Consider the following 11,663-nt stretch of genomic DNA (forward strand, 5'->3'; position numbering starts at 1 on the left):
ATATATATATATATATATAGTTGAAGTTAGAATTATTAATAGCAGTAAATAATACTTTACTAGATATTTTTTAAGACACTTCTATACAGCTTAAAGTGACATTTAAAGGCTTAATTAGGTTAATTAGGTTTACTAGGCTGATTAGGGTAATTAGGCAATTTATTGTATAATGTTGGTTTGTTCTGTAAGCTATCGATAAAAATATAGCTTAAAGGGCCTAATAGTTTTCACCTTGAAATTGTGTGTTTAAAAAATTTAAAACTGCTTTTACTCTAGCCGAAATAAAACAAATAAGACTTTCTCCAGAAGAAAAAAAATATCATCAGACTTACTGTGGAATCTACCTGAAACTGTTAGACATCATTTGGGAAATAGTTAAAAAAAGAAAAAAAAATCAAAGACCACACAACAACAGAAAAAAAAGTATTTTTGCTGAAACTATGTGTATGGTCTGTTTCCCATCAGAATTGCTTTGCTCCATCATAACCCACTCAAGCTTGAGGATATTCCAGTAATCCTCCTGCTTCACCTTCTCCTCCACACCACAATAACTTCACGCCACAACCTATTTACTAAACTAACCAGGGGTCCGGGAGTTCTCAAACCACCCTTTTTCATGCTTTTCACACAGAGAACAGTAATAATAGCACACACCGGAGGCTTCTGCTGCAACTGGAGGAATTACATCATGCTAAATTTTGCCCGTCTTCTGCCTGCGCTCTTTCCCCATTTATTTGACAAACGGATGAAAGTACTTGAGTGGTTTTTATCGTCATCGCTATAGAGGCCTCATCACACTTGTACAGGCTCTTTTGTGACCCGAGAGAGAGAGAGAGAAGAGCCTCTAATTGTTTATCATTTAAGCACAAATCGAAGCACTATCACATGCAGACCTTTAAGGAGGTGTTTAAAAAACAGCCGCGCTCACTTGAGAGTCTAGAAAAATACCGTCCTCAAAACAGCTTTTGTAACAGAGGCCAGCTAGTGAAGAGCTGTCCAGGTAAACCTCTGTCCTCTGAACTCGAAAAGGTTCTCTCATGCAGAGAGTAGCCAGTTCGTTCCCAGCTCGAAAACAGATTGGATGGTGCATTGGTGCCGTGACCCGGATGAGAGTGAGGTTTAGGGGGGTGAGTGTAATAGAGGCCAGCTAGTGAAGTGCTGTGCAAACCTCACTTCTCTGAACCCGAAAAGGTGCTCTAGTGACACTACAGGCCATGGACTTTAAACTCATTGTTAGAGCAACCGACTCTCCAGTTTGATCCCAGCTCGGAACGGGTTGGATGGTGTAGGACCGGTGGGGATTACACTTTCAGTGGCACAATCAGAATATTATTAAGCTGCGACTATACTTCTGTGGGCATATAAAACAAAAATTATAACTTTATTCTACAGTTTCTTCTTCTCAGTTTCAGTATATTGTGCGCATTCAAGAGCAGTGTGCACCCTAATGCTCCCTAGAAATTAAAGTTATTTTTATTATTAATAGTTTTAGGAAATCTATAAGCTAGTATCCTGACAAAACTCATGTTTAGAAAATATAAAACTGATATAAACATGTCACTATCTTCTAAATGGATCGACAATTTGTTTCACATCACTTCATACTTTAGTTTCTCATCAAATACTTTAGTTTCTTGACCAATCAAATGCTCTCTTGCATCTGACATGCCCCGCCCTCTTCAAGATGTTTTTCATTTGCTTTTCATTCGATGTCCCGTCCTTTCGTCATTTTTAAGTTGCGATTACATCAAACATCAAATTAAAAAACACACATTTCGAAGCACTTTATGAAATCTTTAAAAATGTGCGCAATATACTGACACTGAGGAGAAAAAAACTGTTTAACAAAGTGCTTATTTTGGTTTTATGTGCGCACAAAAGTATTCTCGTAGCTTAATAAACTTGATTGAACCGCATATTGTCTCTTTTAAGGATGTTTAATTTGGTAATTTTCTGGACTTTGAATGTCTGTTTCTTTCTATGGAGGATGAGGAGAGTTCTCAGTGGTTTGAAATGACACGAGGGTGAGTAATTAATGACAGAATTTACATTTTTACAAAATAAACTAATACTTTTTTGATGAACATTAAACTCTAGAAAACTCTAGAACTTTTGCTGGCTTATGATTAATAGCGAGTGCGTCTCTATAACCTCAGGTTATGACAAACGCGTAATTGGTCTGGTCGACTGGGTTTCATCTCTCGGCAGGTTGCAATCACTTTGGGGCCTCAAAAGAAAATGTTTCAGATTGGACTTACTCAGAGTGTCATTTCTGCTAATGAGTCGCCCCATATGCTGATTAACTCGTCTGGCCGAAAGCTCAGTCGGGAAATACATTCGATGGCCTACTGATAATCACCCTGCACGAACTGAAATCTAAAAACAAGATCTTCTGAAATCCACAGACACGATAAAAAACGAGGAAAAGAGGAGTGAAAATGAAGAGAAACATGATCTGTTCACAATTTTTTTTTCAGCAGTACTTTGTGTTATTTGCGGAACTTTTCAGCTTCGCTAAGTGGTTCTTATAGGCTTGTAATCATAGGAGAAACAATTTTAATGCTATGTGGCAGGAGTATTGGCTTTTTAGCTGATCAGAGTGAAAATCAAGAGAATCATGGACGCTGATCATAATGCGTTCACAAAAAATTGCTTCTTTAGCAGTTCTTTGTGATAGTTGAGGAACTAATTAGGATTGCTAAGTGGTTCTTATAGGCTCGTAATCATAGGGAAAAAATTTAAGAGCTATATAGCAAGAGTATTGGTTCTTTAGCTGATCAAAGTGAAAATAAAGAGAATCATGAACGCTGATCATAATGTGGTCACAAATAAATTGGTTCTTCAACAGTTCTTTGTGGTAGTTGAGGAACTATTTAGCATCGCTAAATGGTTCTTATAGGCTTGTAAACGTAATATAGCTACATAGCACCATCTTTAAAAATTTAAGGTAGGTGCTGTGTAGAACTTAAATAAACACCACTTCTTTGAGTCCATTCAGCCTAACTGCAGTGTTTGACATGAGAACTTTTAGCTGAGATTAGCGTAGACCCTTGCATCAGATTAGACCATTAGCGTTAGACCTATTTAAAGCTTGACTCTTCTGTAGTTACATTGTCTATTAAGGACAGAAAATGAAAAGTTGCAATTGTGCCTGTTTTCAGACATTGCCCCTGCTTCAGCTACGGTCGTTGATTATTAAGCTAGAATAAGCAACATAGGCTCATTCTGAAAACGTAGCTCTATATACATTTGTGGAGATCGTGAATTATGTAGCCAGAAGTACGTAGGGCTGCATTTAATTTTTTTAATGAACTCTACGGGGCAGTATGACGCCGTTCCTTTTCATGCTTACCAGCTGACCGCTTACCTCCTTATGGATGGCTTTCCCGCTGTTACTAGTTTATCCAGTTAGCTTAACATGTACGTCGGTAAACTTGAGACATAGAGAGGAGATGACCAAGATGACAGGGTTTGAGTCCGGTGAAGAACGGGTGGATCAGTCAATCAGTCAGTCAGTCAGTCAGCGGCCTTTGGTGGATTTACGAGAAAACAGCAGGTGCGAATGGCATTTATGAGAGAAAATACAGATCTCAAAAAGCGCACACAGAGCCCTCTCGTGCATTTGTGTAAACAAAAACTGCAAAAAAAACGTAGCTCCTGGGATTTATTTGATGGTCTCCAGAAATGTATATAGAGGTACATTTTCAGAATGAGCCTGGGTTGGGAATCAGAGAACTGAGAGTATATAGCAATATTAGCCTAGCAAATAGCAACTTTCATGTCCCGTTGGTTTTAGTACATATTGTAACTGCAGAAGAAAACCATAAACAGGAAAATTTTCCAAACTCTTTGTTCATTTTTGATCGCGATGCTAATAGTCTAATCAAATTCAATGAAGTTAACAACTTCAAATAGTAGTATGTTATTTTTTCTAGTACTACGTGAAAAAAATGTGACAATAATGAAACTGGCTTTGTATAATGAGCCAAATTCATTAAAAAATTCTCAGTTTCTCTCTATGTACTGGATTCATAAGGTTTGGGTTTGAGCAAAAAGTTAATATTTGCTTCGTTCAGTACTTTTTACAAATTTACTTATATTTTTGTCATTTTGAGCATTTTTCATTTTTTTCCAGACAATGCCAGTTGGTCAGATTAACAGATCTTTTCATTTGTTGTGATTGAAAACAGGGTTATTCCACCAAATATTGATTTCGTAACTTATGAACTAAATAATTGCCATTGTGTTGTTTAAAAATTGAATATAAAAGTCTGAAAACACTGTTACTTTACAATTATTTAATTCATAATAGTTTACCATGCATATACTATACTATATATTAGTAAGGATGTTTATGAAATGATACTTATATATTGTTCTGTGATTCATTCTATATAGTAAATTTAGTACAAATATTCACAAATTTATTGCCATTTTCAAGAAGTTTCAATGAAACACTGAAAACCTGCAGGAGCGTTCAGCATGAAGCTAGAAGTTACTTATGTGCTGTAAGTGTACAAAAATCCATTGTACTATAATTTTTGTTTCTTGGTCTGTTGATAAGCATTATCCAAAGACTGTTTAAACGTAATGGTCACATGACAGCGCAGGTCTTGACCAATGACTCACAGGGGCATCTGCTATTGTTCAAAGTGTCATGAAAGATTAGCTTGCTAATGTACACAAAGAGCAAGTCAGACCAGCCCGAAAAGACTTCCTTATTTATTTAGCATTACAAGACAAATTGAATCTGCACTCGGACCAGAAAACACGCACTGAACTGTGTCACATTTTTAAATGTAGGGTGATGTTTGACACAGCAGTTTTTAGCAACGTAAATATTGACAAAATACCATGGTCACTGAATCGTAGCTACTGGGTTTTGTGTAAAGCCTTTAAGGCGTTCCTTTTTGGCATCTGCGTAGAAAGAACATCGCAAATATATTTGTTTTAAATAGGTCAGAATAGCAAATATTTTCCTTTGTTTAAACTAAAAATCAGGATATTTGGAAGGTTATTTCTGACATTGTTTTCTTAACTCTTCTGAAGTCTAAAAAGAAACTTAATTGTCTGAAAACATGACAAAAAAAAACTGAAACAATTTCTTGTTGTTTTATGCAAATTAATTTTCTGAATGACAACTTTTTATTATATATTTAAAAGAAATATGTTTTTATGTTTTATTATGTTTTACTCAAAACACAATTCTATATTGTACATTCAGAAACACTGAGAAATTTCAAGTAGTGTTTTAATTGTTTTATATTCATATATATACACAGTTAAAGAGAAAACTATAAGCCCCCTTTTAAATTTTTCAGATTTTTTAAATAAGAGGAATTAATTGAAAAACAAAACAAAACAAGAGTCTAATGATATTGCCTTCAACTGTATATACACTCACCGGCCACTTTATAAGGTACACCTGTCCATCTGCTCTATAACGCAGATTTCTAAATAACCTGGCAGCAACTCAATGCATTATTTAGACATGATCGAGATGATCAGCTGCAGTTCAAACCGAGCATCAGAACGGAGAAGAAAGCTGATTTAAGTGACTTTGAACGTGGCATGGCTGTTGGGGCCAGACGGGCTGGTCTGAGTATTTCAGAAACTGCTGATTAACTGGGATTTTCATGTACAACTATCTCTAGGATTTCCAGAGAATGGTCTGAAAAAGAGGAAAAAATCCATTAAGTAGCAGTTTTGTTGGCGCGAATGCCTTGTTGATGTCAGAGGTCAGAGGAGAATGGCCAGACTCGATTGAGCTGATAGAAAGGCAACAGTAACTCAAAGAACCACTTGTTACAACCGAAGTCTGCCGAAGAGCATCTCTGAACGCACAACACTTCCAACCTTGAGGCAGATAAGCTATAGTAGCAGAAGACCACACCAGGTGCCACCCCTGTCAGCAAAGAACAGGATACTAAGGCTACAATTCGCACAGGCTCACCATAATTGGACAATAAAAGATTGGAAAAACGTTGCCTGGTCTGATGAATCACGATTTCCGCTGCGACATTCGAATTTTAGGGTCAGAATTTCAGTTCAGGCTGGTGGTGGGGGTGTAATGGTGTGGGGGATATTTTCTTGGCACACTTTTGGCCCTTTAGTACCAATTGAGCATCGTGTCAACGCCACAGCTTACCAAGTATTGTTGCTGACCATGTCCATCCCATAATGACCATAGTGTTCCCATTTTCTGATGGCTACTTCCAGCAGGATAACACACCATGTCATAAAGTGTGAATCATCTCAAACTGGTTTCTTGAACATGACAATGAGTTCACTGTACTCAAATGGCCTCCACAGTCACCAGAACTTAATTCAATAGAGCACCTTTGGGATGTGCAGCCGACAAATCTGCAGCAAATACATGATGCTATCATGTCAATATGGACCAAAATCTCTGAGGAATATTTTTAGTACCTTGTTGAATCTATGGCATGAAGGATTATGGCAGTTCTGAAGGCAAAAGGGGGTCCAACCCGTACTAGTAAGGTGTACCTAATAAAGTGGCTAGTGAGTGTATGCTGTTTAACAAAGAGGTTTTTTTCAACACATTTTTAAAAACATAATAGTTTTAATAACTAATTTTGATAACTATTTATTTTAATAACTAATTTTTGATGACTATAATATATAATATAATATTTTTGCAATTTTGCAAGATATTATGCAATTAAAAGGATTAACTGGGTTAATAAAGCAAGTCATTGGGTCACAGTGGTTTGTTGTGTAGCCAGCTGAAACAGAAATTATACAATTTACACAGAAAATTAATAATACTGACATTAAAAATGATTGTATTTTTGTATAAAAAGACTTTTTTTTAAAGATTTAATTTCATTTAAACTAAACAAAATAAAACTTAATAAAATAAAATATAATAGGAAATGCTTTGCAAAAGAAATCTTGCTCTGTTAGTTATCACTTTGGAAATATTTGAAAAGCTGTTTCACATTAGGGCTAGTAAATGTATCTTATTTAATTACATTAATGTATCCTACATCATGTTATCTCTAACAGTGCTCAAATATGCAGCAGTGTGTCATTTTTTTTAAACTAGCGGGCTAATATTTACCGTAGAGTAGCATTTATCAACACAAACATAAACAAGCCAAAATGTAGTCACTGAATGGTTGCCATTGGATTATGTGCAAAGCCTAATAATAGGCGTTGATGTTGACATACTGCACAGACAGTCCTGACACCAGTTTACCTACCCACGCGTACTAATAGACGGCGAGCCGGACAGGCGTGCTGAAGTGCGTCTTGATGTGTGATCCGCCGGCACTGCTGACTGTCATTCTCTGTTAGCTGAGCTGACACTCTCCCCGCTGGGCACCTTGTGAGTGTGTGTGTATCGGCTTCTACAAGCGACAGCCGTGGCGGTGCCAGTTTCAATGCCCTTGTCACCGCCTGGAAATGCTTGACATTCTCTCCGACAAACTCTGCTGCCCTTCTCCGTTTCCGTAGTCCAAATTCAACACTGTGAGGGAAAAAAAGAATGGAGGAAAATGAAAGAAGATGTTTGGCACAATGTTCAAGCTGCTAGTTTACTTACTGTGAAGACGATGTAAAGCTTAATGAAGATAACATAATGTTTTATGTCTTTTGAAGCTAAAATGCAGCACCGTAAAATACCTTCAAATAAATAATGTTTTACACAGCTATGCAGTTGGTTTTGTATAAGGAACAGATCAACAGTTTGTTGCTCATACTGATATAGAAGCACATTTCAGCTTAATAAGAAACACAAATTATGTTCGAGTACATCTTGATTATGATGTCAAGAAATCGTAATTGTGAGATAATAATAAAATACAATACATTATGAAATAAAAAGTCAATTAGGTGCATTTTCGAAAACCCTGGTTAGCCAAATAAAGATTGCAAGTTGCGTTATTACAAACAAAGTTCGTTGATTTGGCGTTTCCCAGATCCATCGTTACAACAAACATTCGCAGACTGCATCACAAACTTGTACACTTGCAACTACACCACTAGAGCTGTAGCTAGAAGCCTAGTTCCTGGCTGTGTTCTTTTCCCAGTTATCTCCCCATGCCCTATTCCTTTCAAACTTTCCAACTTGGACTAAATTTCAATTTATATGGAAAACAAGTGCATGTTTTTATTAAACTAATATTACATTTTTTTATGTGTTACTTTCTGAAATATTACTTATTACACAAAATATGAACAAACGTTTTGTAAATCAGGTTTCAACTAATTTTAACTAAGTTAAGACGATTGAAAAAGTAATTGTGTGTGTTCAAAACTGCATTAAAAGTGCATCTCGAACATAAATGCTAAATCATGGTGGTATCGGGTGACAAATTTATTGCAGTACTTAAAATAAATCATGTAAACAATATGATTTTACAAACCAATATAAAAATACTAAAGTAATGTATAGTAAAGTACTTTAACTAATATAGAGGCTAGTTAATACTATACAGTAGCATTTATCAACAAACTGTTGTAAATAAGGTGTAATACACTTCACTTTATGGTTTGAAAACACTACTTTTTTCCTCTGGTATATTTATACAAATTAATTTGTATAAGTATATTAATTTGCACAGATTACAAATTAATTTATTATAAATTATTTAGGTCAATAAATGTCAGTTTTGTGGTTTGCATTTGGCGTTTGTTGTGCTGCTTTGTTTACAGTTACAGAGCTCAGCATATATAATTACACCCCTCACAAATCTCTCTTTTAAATTCATATTTTTAATAGAAAGCTATACAATTGAAACAGTTGAAATTTGAAAGAACAATATGAAGATAAACCTGAAGTAAATTAAATACAAAGATTAAGATCAGACTATATCTTATAATTATGACTGGAAAGTCATAACTCTAAAAAAAAAAATATTATGAGTTTATTATGAGTTGATTTATTCATTGAAATACATTTTTATTCAAAATTTTACTTTAGTGATTAACATATTTAGACTTAATAACTCTTTGAATTACTTTGAGTTTTTTGTTTGTCAAAATTTTATTTCACAAATAACGTTTAGTATTTTTACATTTCAAAAATTTTTGCCTTTGCTATAATTTTGGTATTTTATCTCAATTTTAACCTACTGACTTTAATAATTATAGCATACTATATTATAATTATAATTTATCTATAAATATATAGATAAAAAGCAGCTTAGATATTCTACAAAAAAAAAAAAATAGGTTAATGACAGATTCATTGTAAATTATGCATTTAAACACAACAATGGCTTTATTAAATAAAACAACCTGCCTTTTTTTTTATTTATTTTAAATTTTTTAAGGGCACCTATTTTACCTCTTTTACAAGATGTAAGATAAGCCTTTTGTGTCTCCAGAATGTGTCTGTGAAGTTTTAGCTTAAACTAATCATCAGATAATTTATTAAGGCCTCCAGAATCTGCCCATTTTTGGTGTCTAAGTTCAGTGTAGCTGTTTTGTAGCCTGTGGCTTTAAATGCAAATGAGCTGCTTCTTCCTGCCCACCACTCTGATGTGTGCATCTCCTTCTCATGCATTATGTCAGATCAATAATATCCAGCTGCAGAGCCGCAGATCCACCAACGCAATTCGTAACTTTTTGATTTAGTGGCTAATTCGTATGAATTTGTATGATCTAGTTCATACAATTTAGTATGATTTGCTCATCACTCAATGACGGTTGGGCTTAGGGGTGGGGTTGGGTTCCACGCCTCCTTTTTAAAATCTTACATTTTCGTACGACTGAACTTGTACGAATTTGTACGAATTAGCCACTAAACTGACAAAACGTAAAATACTTAAGTTTCCTCATGAGATCAGGCTGGACCCACACACGTTTCAGCACACACAATTTAGCACACACGATCTAGGCAGGGGCGAACTATATATGGTTAAGACAGTTGTTAATGTTATTAACGTCTTCTCGGACGTCGTCAATATATTTCATATATTTTGTTAATAAATAGTGTACACAATGAACATAAGTGTATAATATTTTACAAATATGCCGATCGAGACGGGCGAATGGGGAACGTTGTTTCTGATCATTCAATATAATAGACTGAACCGTTTTCTATCTGTCATCATAGACGATCAGTCGTTATTAAACTGACAGAGTCAATATAGCAGATACTCGTTTGCTGTCTTGAAACATTTTTCAGAGATATATGAAAGATCTAAATTGAACAGGTTTAATTTATATAATGGATTGACTATAATGAATTAATTAATAGCAAGTTAATACGTACAAGCTATAATACATCTTTATATGTAATAAAAATCTTTCCATTTAATAAATGTATAACACTATATTATTATTTTACTCCAGCGATTGAACAGTATTACTAACATTTTTTTGTATGAATTTTTTACTCACATTAAATACTATAGTAATTTATTATAATATATTGTTAACCTGCGCCCTATTATTGAGAATTTTCCGGAAAATGACTCAACCCAATATGTCTGTAGCTCTTGCACAAGTCTGGTTTTGTTTGAAATCTGCCTATCAATAAAGCAATGCATATTACTAATCAAACATTTTATTGATATACCTTATTGATTAAACTTTGCAAGTATTCTGTGGACATGTGTAAACATGTTATTATGGAGACATGGCACCTGTCAATCAGATTGGTGGGCGGGGAAAACTGCACTCCCATGTTATGTTGTGGTGGACATTAAAATCACTGATATTTAAATCCTATTTTAATGCCAGTGAATTTAAAAAAGAGACTTATTGTGTTTATATCACTCCAACATGATAGTGGACACACTAAACCTACACACAGTTCTGTCTAAACAGTTAAAAAAAGTTGATCATCATAGGTGCCCTTTAAAAAAATCAAGCCAAAAAGAAATCCCCAAGCTGAGCCAATCTGAGATTGCACTTGCACTAGGTTTTGATTAAATCCCTGAGTTACTTCAGCGCCCATTTAAGAATGTCACCGAGTCATTATGTGACATTTAGAAAGACTTACTCATCTACAGCCTGAGCTTGATTATTACGACACGTTGGTGCGAATGTGGGGTAGACCAAAGAAATCCATTCTCATTTAAAAAAAATGGTTTTAACAAAGCCTTCGCTGATTTACTGAGCCAAATATAACATTACAAACTCAGTATGACGGCTCACCAAAAATTGCCGTCTGCCCTCATGTTAATAAAATCCGCAGGATGCTCTGGCGCAGCTGGAGTTCAGGTAGCTTTAGAGAGATGCTGTTCGCATTAGCTGCATGGGCGGCCAAGGTGTCAGTGTAGCGCGGACTGCATTTGCTGATAAGACGCTGCCAATTCCATCTCAAACACACACACACACAAAAACACACACGCACACACACACACACACATAGGCGCACACACATCTACAGGAAGGAAGTAGCAATTTAGGCAGAGAAAACCACTGGCTGGAGTCGTTTTTGTACATTTAACAAATGGCTTCTGCATCGATGTTTGGAAAGTGTTAGTAATGTTCCATCTACTTTAAGGAAAATATCGATAACTTGACCAGAGGGAGGCGAGGGGTCGTGAGAGGTCAGTTTCAAAGTCAATGTTCTGTGTGAATACCTGTCCACTGGCCTCAGGAAACCTTTAATGACCTTGATTTGAATGGAAATGCATTGATTTCTTCTAGTTTTCCGTCCTTTGTTTGTTAGCGGTGCTTGGTGC

Source organism: Danio rerio, chromosome 22 (genome assembly GCF_049306965.1).
Source record: "Danio rerio strain Tuebingen ecotype United States chromosome 22, GRCz12tu, whole genome shotgun sequence".
NCBI lineage: Eukaryota > Metazoa > Chordata > Actinopteri > Cypriniformes > Danionidae > Danio > Danio rerio.